Source organism: Pseudophryne corroboree, chromosome 9 (genome assembly GCF_028390025.1).
Source record: "Pseudophryne corroboree isolate aPseCor3 chromosome 9, aPseCor3.hap2, whole genome shotgun sequence".
NCBI lineage: Eukaryota > Metazoa > Chordata > Amphibia > Anura > Myobatrachidae > Pseudophryne > Pseudophryne corroboree.
The window spans coordinates 113,302,501-113,316,285 of NC_086452.1; the positions used below are offsets into that span (position 1 = coordinate 113,302,501).

Below are 13,785 nucleotides of genomic sequence, written 5' to 3' on the forward strand. Positions count from 1 at the left end.
GATGGGCCAGGTGTTTGTGTCAGCCACTTGTGTCGCTTAGCTTAGTCACACAGAGACCTTGGTGCGCCTCTTTTTTTCTTTGCATCATGTGCTGTTTGGGGACAATTTTTTTGAAGTGCCATCCTGCCTGACACTGCAGTGCCACTCCTAGATGGGCCAGGTGTTTGTGTCAGCCACTTGTGTCGCTTAGCTTATTCACACAGCGACCTTGGTGCGCCTCTTTTTTTCTTTGCATCATGTGCTGTTTGGGGACTATTTTTTTGAAGTGCCATCCTGCCTGACACTGCACTGCCACTCCTAGATGGGCCAGGTGTTTGTGTCAGCCACTTGTGTCGCTTAGCTTAGTCACACAGAGACCTTGGTGCGCCTCTTTTTTTCTTTGCATCATGTGCTGTTTGGGGACTATTTTTTTGAAGTGCCATCCTGCCTGACACTGCAGTGCCACTCCTAGATGGACCAGGTGTTTGTGTCGGCCACTTGTGTCGCTTAGCTTAGTCACACAGCGACCTTGGTGTGCCTCTTTTTTTCTTTGCATCATGTGCTGTTTGGGGACAATTTTTTTGAAGTGCCATCCTGCCTGACACTGCAGTGCCACTCCTAGATGGGCCAGGTGTTTGTGTCGGCCACTTGTGTCGCTTAGCTTAGTCACACAGCGACCTTGGTGTGCCTCTTTTTTTCTTTGCATCATGTGCTGTTTGGGGACTATTTTTTTGAAGTGCCATCCTGCCTGACACTGCAGTGCCACTCCTAGATGGGCCAGGTGTTTGTGTCGGCCACTTGTGTCGCTTAGCTTAGTCACACAGCGACCTTGGTGTGCCTCTTTTTTTCTTTGCATCATGTGCTGTTTGGGGACAATTTTTTTGAAGTGCCATCCTGCCTGACACTGCAGTGCCACTGCTAGATGGGCCAGGTGTTTGTGTCGGCCACCTGTGTCGCTTAGCTTAGTCACACAGCGACCTTGGTGTGCCTCTTTTTTTCTTTGCATCATGTGCTGTTTGGGGACTATTTTTTTGAAGTGCCATCCTGCCTGACACTGCAGTGCCACTCCTAGATGGGCCAGGTGTTTGTGTCGGCCACTTGTGTCGCTTAGCTTAGTCACACAGCGACCTTGGTGCGCCTCTTTTTTTCTTTGCATCATGTGCTGTTTGGGGACTATTTTTTTGAAGTGCCATCCTGCCTGACACTGCAGTGCCACTCCTAGATGGGCCAGGTGTTTGTGTCGGCCACTTGTGTCGCTTAGCTTAGCCATCCAGCGACCTCGGTGCAAATTGTAGGACTAAAAATAATATTGTGAGGTGTGAGGTGTTCAGAATAGACTGAAAATGAGTGTAAATTATGGTTATTGGGGTTAATAATACTATGGGATCAAAATGACCCCCAAATTCTATGATTTTAAGCTGTTTTTTAGGGTTTTTTGAAAAAAAACACCCGAATCCAAAACACACCCGAATCCGACAAAAATATTTTGGTGAGGTTTTGCCAAAACGCGTCCGAATCCAAAACACGGCCGCGGAACCGAACCCAAAACCAAAACACAAAACCCGAAAAATGTCCGGTGCACATCACTAGTTTTGAGCCATTGATCTATTTTGACTATTGGAAGACTTTATAGATCTACACATTAGCAGATCACATGGTCTCTCAGACTGAGTTTCAGCAACATTGTCAATAATTTTTCTTTCTTTTTTCTGGGCTCAACTATTGAGTATCAGCAACATTGTTAACAATTATTTTTCTTTCCCTTCTCTGGGCTCAACTATTGAGCACTGAAAACATTATTGTTACTTTTCAGATCCTGATACCATGTCCTTTTCATTTGTGTGAAGAATCTCATCACAACCTACCGGTATTCTGTAGATTTTTATCCAGCATTGCTAGCTGTTTATTTTTGTGAGATATTTTCAACGGTTGATATGCATTTATCACAATGAAACTTCCGGTGGGGAAGTAATATATCTTTCTGGCACATTCATCTACTTTATTCTTCTCTCTTCTTCATACCTACCTCTTTTCGTGGACTCTCACCATTGATTCAGGGTGCATCCCTGTCTAACACTGGCAGCAGATCCACCTTTTCTTCTTACTATTTATTTAGTGAACTCTCATCAGTGATTCCAGAGCTTTCGCTATCCTCTACTATCATACCACACTGGAAACGCCCGAAGCCGTCCGATCTTGGAAGCTAATCAGTGTCGGGCTGGGTTAGTACTCTAGTGGGCGACCATTGAGGAATACCCGGTGTTGTAGAGTTCATATCGGTCCATCACGCTCAGAGTCTAACACTGACAGCAGAATCACACTGCTATCTCATTTCCTACTACTCTGTCCTCTGTTTAATAGTGTGAAAATTACTATTCAAAATACACTTCGGCTCTGCACGGATACAGGGCCAGCCTGTATTGGCAGCTTAAGTATTATTAGAAGGATTTATTTCGATTTCCTAAGGCATTCTTATTATATTTAGCAATCAGGACCTATTTTGCTAATTTCAGCACTTATTTGCTATTAATTGAACACTTATTCAGTTCATATTATATGTTTGTGTTATCAAGTACTAATGTAATCTTGTGCGAAATATTTCATTATATATTGGATTGTTACCTTATTTGACCACTGTATATTCTTTTACTCCATGATGTTAATTAAAGTTACATTTTACATTTATATCTCTCATTAATATTTTACATAATATCAGTATTATTAAGTTAAAGAGTGCGCCCACAAAAGAGTCTTTTTTTCTTCTTCACTGTTTGTGTTAGCAGCCTCATTGACTCAGGGTGCACCGCCAAATCATAATTGGAAAACTTGGTTTTCTCTGTATCTGTTACTTTGGTTTATTAGATTGATTTACCATATTCACTATACACCGGTGCGGTATCCATCCAAATACATGCCTGTATTCTGCAGCAGAACACAAGGGAAGGGTCAGGGTCACTCCAGTAGACTCATCAGCCCATTACCTCATCTTTGACCCCTGGATCGGCCACTGCTACAGGCGTGGAGACGAACAGCAAGTTCCACCTGGCAACATGAGTTTACCGCTCATGCGGTGCCATCACTGATGACGGCGCTGATGACAGGATACCCGCATTCACGGATCCCGGCATTTATGACAGGAGGACAACTGCTGCCATTCAGTGCTTGAAGGTCATTATGACAACAGTAGGCGGACACTGCTGGCTAGTGTCTGCCTACTTATCATTTAGAGTGGGGAAAGCCTCAGGATCTGTCACCGGGGCTCGCCAGGCCGCCTTCACGGAGCTGAGGCTGCGCGGCCTTGGTTTCCTTTTGCAGCTGTGGAGGGGGTGGCACTGATCACAATGCGATGCAGGGGGGAAGCCTTCCACTGTGCCAACAAGTTTCAGTGGGTGGGGCCTCGGACGGCCGCTGGCTGTAGCAGGAAAAGTTTTTTCCTGTCTATAGTAGCAGCCAGCAGCTAGAAAGCAAATGCTGCGGGACGATTTTGATGGGGGGCCTGGAGCTGCAGCTCCACCTGCCCCATTGATAATCCGGCTCTGGATGTACATTACAAGGGTAACAAGGTCCGCAGATGCATTTGCTGATAGCTGCAGGCAGAGGGCAACAGATACCCTACAACTGCGTTTTAGATGATACAACTATGTTGACTGCACTTACTATATAACACTATACGGTGAACAGGGCATATATTATGAGTCAAAACTATTGTATTCTGCTACTTAACAACAAACAGTACAAAAGAAAGCACTGCCAGGGTGCTTTGTGGTGGTGCTCTCTGGGCATGACTATAAGGTGTAAATACAAAATCTTTAGGTGCCGGCTGGCTATCTAAGATATTATCCGATTTTGATAATTCTTCAAGTGGTCCTACAATTTTTTTTGACCCTCGCAATCTGAAACTTTTTTTTTCAACCCAGTCTTTTGTGGGGGGGGGGGGGGGGGGGGCATGCCCAGCAGTCTCCGAGATGTAGGACTATCCCCAGGCTCTTCCTTCACATCGCACGGCATCTATTCATATGCCGCTCTACTATGCAGTGCAGTGGTGACAGTACTGCTTTTCAAGACAGCGGGAGGGTCCCATAAAAAGGGACTGTCCCAGCAAAAGTGAGAAGTTGGGAGGTATGCCATTTACTGATTTGTAATTTGCGATAAACAGTTGTTCCACACTAATTAAATGTCATATTCCATGACCCAGTAAAGCACAGAATGAAACATTGGCACTTCCAACTTGAAGACTTCCCCACATGCTTTTGGTGTGCTACAAGAGCATATGTATCCAGTGATTTTACAGATACAATAAATAAAAACCACATGTGTGTCACAGAAGGTACGACATGAAACATCAATTTTAGCCAAATGAACCATTTACATTTTTTATTGGATCATATCTAAGCAGTTTACCACTGAAATGTTACCTCTAATAGGTGCATTAACTGAACCTGAGAAAAATTTCCAGAAAACATTATTGGCATTCGTTAAAAATCTAGCAAAATATTTTAAAATTCTGAGAACTGAAATCAAAATAATGGAAGTCACTCAGAAAAAATAGTGAATATAAACATCATATACAAACTTGAGACTAGTACATAACTTTACAAATTTAACCAACTGATAAGGCTGGGATGTTATAGCCTCCGGGATTGCTTAATCTGCAATTTGCAGATCACTATCTGTAATAGATGGGGGTCACGGTGGTATGTTAAGCTGACAGTTATGATGTCCACATGTATCAGGTTAACATAAGAATATTGACATAGTCAAAAGGTTGGCATGCAGTAGGTCTACAGAAATGTCAACATGATAGAATGCAGAGTTAAAGGCCCTCATTCCGAGTTGATCGCTCACTAGCTATTTTTTGCATGATCAGATAGTCGCCGCTTCTAGGGGAGTGTATTTTCGCTTTGCAAGTGTGCGAACGCTTGTGCAGCCGAGCGGGATGATTTTTTTTTTGCAGTTTCTGAGTAGCTCTGGACTTACTCAGCCCTTGTGCTCACTTAAGCCTGTCTGGTTCCGGCATTGATGTTAGACACTGCCCTGCAAACGCCTGGACATGCCTGCATTTTTCCCTACCACTCCCAGAAAACGGTCAGTTGACACCTATAAACACCCCCTTCCAGTCAATGTTCTTGCGATCGGTTGTGCGGATGGATTAGTCGCTAGAAGCATTGCACAGCAACGATGCTGTTTGTATCAGTATGATGCGCGTGCTCATTGTGGTGCATACGCGTGCGCAGTAGTAACCTGATCGCGGCGCTGCAAAAAATGGCAGCAAGCGACCAACTCGGAATGAGGGCCAATGTCTCTGGTGGCCCAACGGTCACTTACCTGGTTCCAACTGTACCTGCACCAGCGCTGCTTCCATGTGCCTATAGCAGAGGTGTAGCGTGGAGCCATGGCACGGCACCCCCTAAATATATAAGCATTGGTTCCTACAGAAAAAACAAAAAATATCCAGCAGAGGGAAAAAAAAACATGCATTGTTCCCAACAAGGAAAAAAATATCACATTGGCCCCCACATGGAAAAAACACACACATTGGCCTACATAAAAAGCAACACCTAGATTCAATGATTGCTCCCATAGAAAAATAAAATTACACATTGATTCATCGCTCCTACAGCCAGAAAAAAATTAATTCCCCCAGCCCCCTACAGAAGACTGACCTCATATGCTGTGCTGTCACAGATAGCTGCAGAGCTAATCATAGGTGACCAGCCTCCAGTCACTCCAGAAAGTCCAGCCCAGTGGGTGCCTTCCTCCAGAGAGTTCAGACCAGGCCAGTGTGTTGGAACTTGGTCCCACTCCCTCACCATCCTCAGCCCTCATCACCTTCCTCAGCCCCTCATCACCATCCTCAGCCCTCATCACCTTCCTCAGCCCCTCATCACCATCCTCAGTCCCTCATCACCTTCCTCAACCCATCATCACTTTCCTCAGCCTTCAGCCATGCATCACCTTCCTCAGCCACAGCCCCATCACAATTCTCAGCCCCATCATCTTCCTCAGCCCCCATCCCCATCACCTTCCTCAGCTCCATCACATTTCTATGCCCCTTCACTATCCTCAGCCACAACCTGACCCTGGTGTGTGCATGTGACACCCATTTACCACATCTCTGCTATGCAAAGCAATATGAATGGGCCTTGACTTCCAACTTCCAGGCCAATGCAGTCTTTCACTGAATCAGGATGGTTTGATGGTATAGTGTATTTCACGGGTCTAGGAATAGTTGTTTCTGGAGTGGTTTCCGGTATCCTGGAAGCAGTGAAAGTGGAGTGTAGGAACTGTGGAGGTTTTCTATAAGTCTTCATCATGCAGAGGATAGATAAGTCTGTGGCTCAGATGGAGAGCAGTACCAGCTATACAGAATTGCCGGGATGCAGAGCAGTACTGGTTACACAGGATTGCTGGGTTATGACCAGCTACTATCACTTAAATGCTGGGATGCGGAGCAGTGCCAGTTGTGCAGTATTACCAGATGTGGAACAGTACCAGCTACTTAGGCTTAGATGCTGGGATGAGCAGCAGTAACAGCTATGCAGGTTTGCCAGGATACGGAGCAGTACCAGTTACACAGGATTGCTGGGATGCAGAGCAGTACCAGCTATACAGAATTGCAGAGATGCAGAGCAGTACTGGCTACACAGTACGCTTTCAGTGTTAGGTGGGTTCTGCTGTAATTAGGAGTCAGTGTACACCCGGCACTACCACCTTACTAAACCACTATAGACTAAATCATACCACCAATACAGCCTACGCTATGTTAAAGTATTAAGACTATGTAATGAAGTACAATCAGGGGTGTCAGAACTGGAGGGCAAGGGGGCAGCTTTCCCCCCCCAAATATGACAGAGGCGGAGGGGAGCGCTTACCACCAGATCCCTGCAGGCAGAGCCGGCACTGCTTGGTCAGCAAGGGTATGCAAAGCAGGAAGGTGCTCTCCCCGCTTTGCTACCCTGCTGCTGCGCCTCCTTCCCCCTCCCCCCAGTGTGCAGCCTCAGCCGACACACTGATACGCTGCTGCTGCCGACTTCCCCTGCTGGCGAGGCATTTTGGGGGCGTGACCTAATTGTGGGAGGCGTGGCCACGCCCCCATATGGAAAAAATTTGGGAGGGGGAATCTGTGCAGTGCCTGACCCCTGACTGAGTTCCCAGCCCTCGCTCAGCCCCTCAGCCAGGGTCAATTCAAGGGGGGGAATGTGATCAGGGTGCTGTGTCCTCCTATCTTCGTTCATTGTGTCATAGCCGCCGCCGGATGTCTCTCCTTCACAGTTGTATTACTGGAAGGAGGCGTGGCTATGGTCCCAGGATGTCCCAGCCTGGCCACGCCTCCTCCCAGTAATGCATCTGTGAAGGAGGACACAGCACCCTGCGGTAGCAGGCTGTTTTTAAAGGAGATGCCGCCCACATGGATCTGCAGGTAAGTGTTCATCCGCACAGCGGTGGGAGGCTAAAAAGGTAGGCCGGCACCATGGGGGCGCCAAAATAATTTTTTAATACGCCTCCCCCAACCTAAACACATTCCAATGCCCCTGAGTACAATTGACGTTTATTAGAAAGCGGGTACATACATACTTGGGTACTGGGTGACATACCACAGTTACCCGACTGGATATTTTTTTTAATTAATGCTCCCGCTGCCAATTACATGTTGATAATGCCGTTGTAATATCTGGACAATAATAATTGCAGTGGATACGTCAGTACGGGGCATCCCCTTTATGTTACTGTTGATATGCAGCAATCACCATAATTGTTGATATGCAGCAGTCACCATAATAAGGATTCAAGCCACTGTAGGTTGAATTTTACAGAAAATGGGGTCTATTCATGAAGCAGTGAAAAGAGTGGAAAAGTGAGCTAGTGGAGAAGTTGCCCATGCAAACCAATCACTGTTGAGGTAACATTTGTAAAGTGCATTCTATAAAATTATATGTAGCAGCTGATTGGTTGCCATGTGCAACTTCTCTACTGGCTCACTTCTCCACACTTTTCACTGCTTTATGAATAGACCCCAATATATCATGTTAGAGTGTGATAATTACTTACTGGAGCATAACTGACATTGAAGAAATCAGTCTTCACAAAGGACAGTTAGAAAGCTGATACTATTATACTTGGAGACTGCACAATATATACTACAGTAATCCGGCAAAACTGCCTCACATTCTATGCTCTCCCTCTTTAGGGCACACTACTTAACAGAATTAATACAGTGGATATGGTTAACAACACAAACCAAGCCATTAATAGAGAAAACCAGGGATTTGTTATTTAATAAGTACGATAGAGGGGTCCTGTCAATTTAGCCTGATCATCCTTGGCATAATTATTCTTGGGAACCTAACCCAACTTAAAATACAATATTACTGGTATTAACAGCTATTCAGACACAATAATCATCTAAAAGTCGGCTTCATTGGGAGTCCGATTAAACTGGTAGATAGCCCCAGTTACATTTAAGGGGGTTATTCCGATTTGATCGCACGTAGCATCTTTTTGCTACTCATGCAATCAACCTGACACCGCCTATGGGGGAGTGTATTTTAGCATAGCAGGGCTGCGAACGCTTGTGCAGCCCTGTTATGCTAAAAAAGTTTAAAGTAAAACAAAACAAGGGCTGAAGGTCCCGGTCCTGATGTCAGACATCCGCCCTCCAAACGGCTGGATCCGCCTGCGTCGGACTCACCACCCCTGGAAAACGGTGAGTGTCCGCCCCGGAATGCCTCCCGCCTGTCCGTATTCTTGCAATCGTCGCTGCGATCACATTTGTTGCTGGTGGCGTCGTTGCTCGTCCACCGCACATGCACATTTCTGACCTGTTCGCACCGCAGCGAAGAACCGCTGCCTGCGAATGGGTCGGAATGACCCCCTAAGTACAGTAACCAGGGCAGGGCCGAATCTAGAATTTTCATCACCCGGGGCAAGGCAGTAATTTGGCGCCCGTCCCCCCAAACCTCCCCCCCCAAAAACAAACAAACAAACAAACAAACAAACAAACCCTGTCAGACTAAAATATGTAGATTATCAAAAATATTGAAATAAAGGGGATACTATTGGACAATATACCCCTTTGTGCCTAAAATGCCCTATGCGTCAAAAAATATATATACAAAAATGAAGCGCTGTCCAAATCAATATATATTTAAAACATATAACATTTATTTGACAAATACAAAACACACATATATCACACGGCCGGTGTTATTCTAATTCACTTAAAACATATATATTAAATATTAATTATAGCCACTCCGGGGTTAATATGCTTAATTAGTGCACTATATGTTAGTAGCCATTGATCATGCCTTAAATGGAAAGCTTGAAAACATCAATAAAAGTTCAAGGTATAGAACTCATTCAGCTAATAAAAATTTGATGAAGTGCAAAGCACATAGCTTGTTAGTATAAAGCGGGTTAATGCAGGAATCCCTTTATTCCGATATCCACTGTAACAGCTTTGAATAGTGATAGTATACTTAGCAGTCCAGCGTGGCCACGCTTACTACACAGCAACCTGGCGTGTCTTCAGACCTGGATGTTAATTTGCCGGGGTGACGTCTCACTCCTTATGCTCACGGCCGGTCCTCACGCTTGTGGTGCTGCTTGCGAACAGCAAAGTGACAGCCAATGATCCCAGCCGAGGATAGCACTCCTCTAACGCGTTTCTCCGCCTGTATCCGACTCGGCGGCTTCCTCAGAGAGAATGAATGAATGCGTCACATGCACCTCCAGCAACGTGTTCAACTACATGCTCCTCTGTGTGTCCCCATACATTGCAGTATATCACTGCACTATGGGGGTCATTCCAAATTGATTGCTCGCTAGCTATTTTTTGCAGCGATGTGAACAGACAGTCGCTGCCTATAGGGGAGTGTATTTTCGCTTTGCAAGTGTGCGAACGCTTGTGCAGCCAAGCGGTACAAAAAAGTTTTGTGCAGTTTCTGAGTAGGTTTGAACTTACTCAGCTACTGCGATCACTTCAGCCTGTCCGGGACCGGAATTGACGTCAGACACCCGCCCTGCAAACACTTGGGCACGCCTGCATTTTTCCAAACACTCCCAGAAAACGGTCAGTTGACACCCACAAATGCCCTCTTTCTATCAATCTCCTTGCGATCGGCTGTGCGAATGGATGCTTTGTTAAATCCATCGCTCAGCAATGATCTGCTGTGTACCCGTACGACGCGACTGCGCATTGCGGCGCATACACATGCGCAGTAGTGATCTGATCGCAGCGCTGCAAAAAATGGCAGCGTGCGATCAGGTTGGAATGACCCCCTATATCATAACACTTTATCACTGCACTAAATTCCCCTTTCCACTGCACTATATCACTATACTACATCCCCTACAAGCTGAACTACATCACTTCACCCTATATGCTACATTACATCACTACACTACATCCCCTTATATGCTACACCACATCAGCTCACTACATGCCCCTATATACTGCATTACATTTCTACACTACATACATCACTACACTACATCGCCCTATAAGCTACACCAAATCCCCCCATCTGGGAGGTAAAGCGGAGGTTGATACTGCTAACTGGGAGCACAGTGCCGATAATAAAGTCTGTCTTTAAACTCACCACAAAGCTGCTGTAGTGATACTCTGTGAGATTTGGAGGTTGGCCATGCTCTAAGGGGGTAATTCAGACCTGATTGCTCGCTAGCTGTTTTTTGCAGTCCTGCGTTCGCATAGTCACCGCCCACCGGGGAGTGTATTTTAGCTGTTCAAGTGTGCAATCGCATGTGCAGCCAAGCGGTACAAAAAAATGTTGGGGGTAATTCCAAGTTGATCGCAGCAGGAATTTTTTTCGCAGTTGGGCAAAACCATGTGCACTGCAGGGGGGTCAGACACCCACCCTGCAAACGCTTGGACACGCCTGCGTTTTTCCAACCACTCCCTGAAAATGGTCAGTTGCCACCCACAAATGCCTTCTTCCTGTCAATCTCCTTGCGATTGGCTGTGCGAATGGATTCTTTGTAAAACCCATCGCTTTGTACCCATGCCATGTGTCTGCGTGTGGTGCATACGCATGCGCAGTTCTGACTTGATTGCAGTACTGCAAAAAACGCTAGCGAGCGATCAGGTCTGAATTATCCCCTAAGTTTCCACTGTCAAGTGAATAGCTAGCAAAATTAACCTTTGATTTATGTAACATCGGTGACTGCACCTGTTAACAAGCATAAGCCTGGGGTTACATAAATACAAAAATTCTGACAATAGATCAAAGGCGACACCTAAAGATAAAATAAAGAAGCAAACCAAAAGAGTCCACTGAAAAACTGGAAACAGGTCCTCTTCTAAATGTAATTTTTCCTCCAGAGATGGATCATGAAAATAAACGAAGAGATAGGACAATGGGGGTCATTCCGAGTTGTTCGCTCGTTGCCGATTTTCGCAACAGAGCGATTAAGGCAAAAATGCGCATGCGCATGGTACGCAGCACGCATGTGCTAAGTATTTTAGCACAAAACTTAGTAGATTTACTTACGTCCGAACGAAGAATTTTCATCGTTGAAGTGATCGGAGTGTGATTGACAGGAGTGGGTGTTTCTGAGCGGAAACTGACCGTTTTCTGGGGAGTGTGCGGAAAAACGCAGGCGTGCCAGGATAAAACGCGGGAGTGTCTGGAGAAATGGGGGAGTGGCTGGCCGAACGCAGGCCGTGTTTGTGACGTCTAACCAGGAATGAAATTGGCTGAGCTGATCGCAGTGTAGGAGTAAGTCTCGAGCTACTCAGAAACTGCTAAGAATTATTTAATCGCAATTCTGCTAATCTTTCGTTCGCTATTCTGCTATGCTAAGATACACTCCCAGAGGGTGGCGGCCTAGCGTTTGCAATGCTGCTAAAAGCAGCTAGCGATCGAACAACTCAGAATGACCGCCAATATGTCCAAATCACTGGAATTATACGTCAAAATCACTAAACTGACCGAGCTGATCGCAATCTAGGAGTAGGTCTGGAGCTACTCAGAAACTGCAAGAAAATATTTAGTAGCAGTTCTGCTAATCTTTCGTTCGCTATTCTGCTAAGCTAAGATACACTCCCAGAGGGCGGCGGCCTAGCACGTACAATGCTGCTAAAAGCAGCTAGCGAGCGAACAACTCGGAATGACCCCCAATATGTAGTATTGTCTATATGTATGTTTTCTTCACATTTTAAAATAATGGAGATCCAACTCAAAAACCAGCATACCAAAACTAAAAAAAACCAACCCAAAAACCCTGCTCCTCTGTAACTCCTCAGCGCCCCCCCAAAAAAAAAATAAAAAAAAATCCTGCAATCGGGGCACACGCCCCCTTAGCACCGCACACCCCCTTTACAGTTACTGCCCTGACCAGGGTAATTTATTTGTACCCAATCGTATTCAGGGGAACTACAATTGGAATCCAAATTTTGGAACAGAAGGATTTAAGGCCAATTTATTGTATATATGCATCTGGGACAGAGAAAGGGCTGCAGAGTACATAGAGTGGCATCACCTATTTCACATTAGTGATATCTTCAACAATGAGGATAGTGACTAATGGTGATATTATTGTAAAGTGTTTAGGTTTTGTCAGCCAATAAGGTTTTATAAAATAAATAGTGCGGCAATTCCTGCAGTACATAAGTGATACACACAAATATATTGGGAATGCCAGCCAGTGATATACTGTACCATAATCTGAATAGTGCGGCATCTCCCTTACACCACTTCTATTTGACTGCAAAATAGGTTATTCAGCACTGCAGACAAATAGATATGCCAGGAGACCGTCAATTAACCGCCTGTCGGGATCCCGGCGGTCAGGATACCCCTCTCCCATTGAGGATTCCTTAAATCTTGTTGATTTCTGTTTTTAATTTTTTTAGCAAACATTGTTCCTTCTACATCTAATGGTCTCGACTTCTTTTTTTGTATGCTAGAAGGAATTATGGGGACTTCATCCCCTTTTACATCTCTCTTGTTCTACTTCAGATTGTCATCTGTAAGCTTCTGTAAAATTGAGCACAGGGGACGCACCCGTGGCAGTGGTGATCCCCCGGCTGTGTGAGAAGGTAAGTCAAAACTTCTTTCAGTTTACCTTCTCACGGGAAGTTGGGAGGCTTGCACCTAACCCACCAGCTGTTGCTAGATGGCAATCCTTTCCCATAGAACAAAGACAGTCTGCAGATCATAGATTCCTGCAAACTAGTGTCTCTCTGATCCTCTCGCTGTGTGACTGCACTCTCATTTTCCTGTCTCTAACACTCTCTATTACCCCACAGCCCCTCTCTTTGCCCCTGATCCTCTCCCTGTGTGACTGCACTCTCATTATCCTGTCTCTGACACTCTCTATCTCCCAGTCACCTCTCTCTCTCTCTACCCGTGGCCCTCTGTGGTATTGCATTCTCATTATCCACTCTTTATTACCACACTGCCACATCCTCTATCTCCATCTGCCCCTTAATCTGGTACTGCCATTCTCCTGGTGACTATTAGGGATAGGGATTGATGTAGCACTTTGGGTTAGGGCATTAGGGTTAGTTTAGGGGTTTGGGTTAGGGTATTAGGGGTTGAGTATTATTGTATGGTTGGTGTGTAATGGTTTGGGTTAGGGGTTAAGGTATTGGGGTTAGTTTAGGATTTGGGTTTTGGGGGCCCAAACCGGTATCTTGCCTAGGGCCCCATGAGGTCTAAACCCGGCTCTAGTAGCACCTGATGTCTGACAAATACAGTTACAGTAGCCTGCTAGCAGTTTGCTCTGGAGTGAAGTTGCTACTAGCTAGTGTGTGTGAAAAAACAAACATATTGCACAGTGACA

At 45.4% G+C, this 13,785-nt stretch overlaps 1 pseudogene; it reads left to right on the forward strand.

Moving 5' to 3' along the window:
* Positions 1 to 2,131: 2,131 nt before the first annotated feature.
* On the forward strand, positions 2,132 to 2,250 carry LOC134963724 (5S ribosomal RNA; annotated as a pseudogene).
* Positions 2,251 to 13,785: the final 11,535 nt, after the last annotated feature.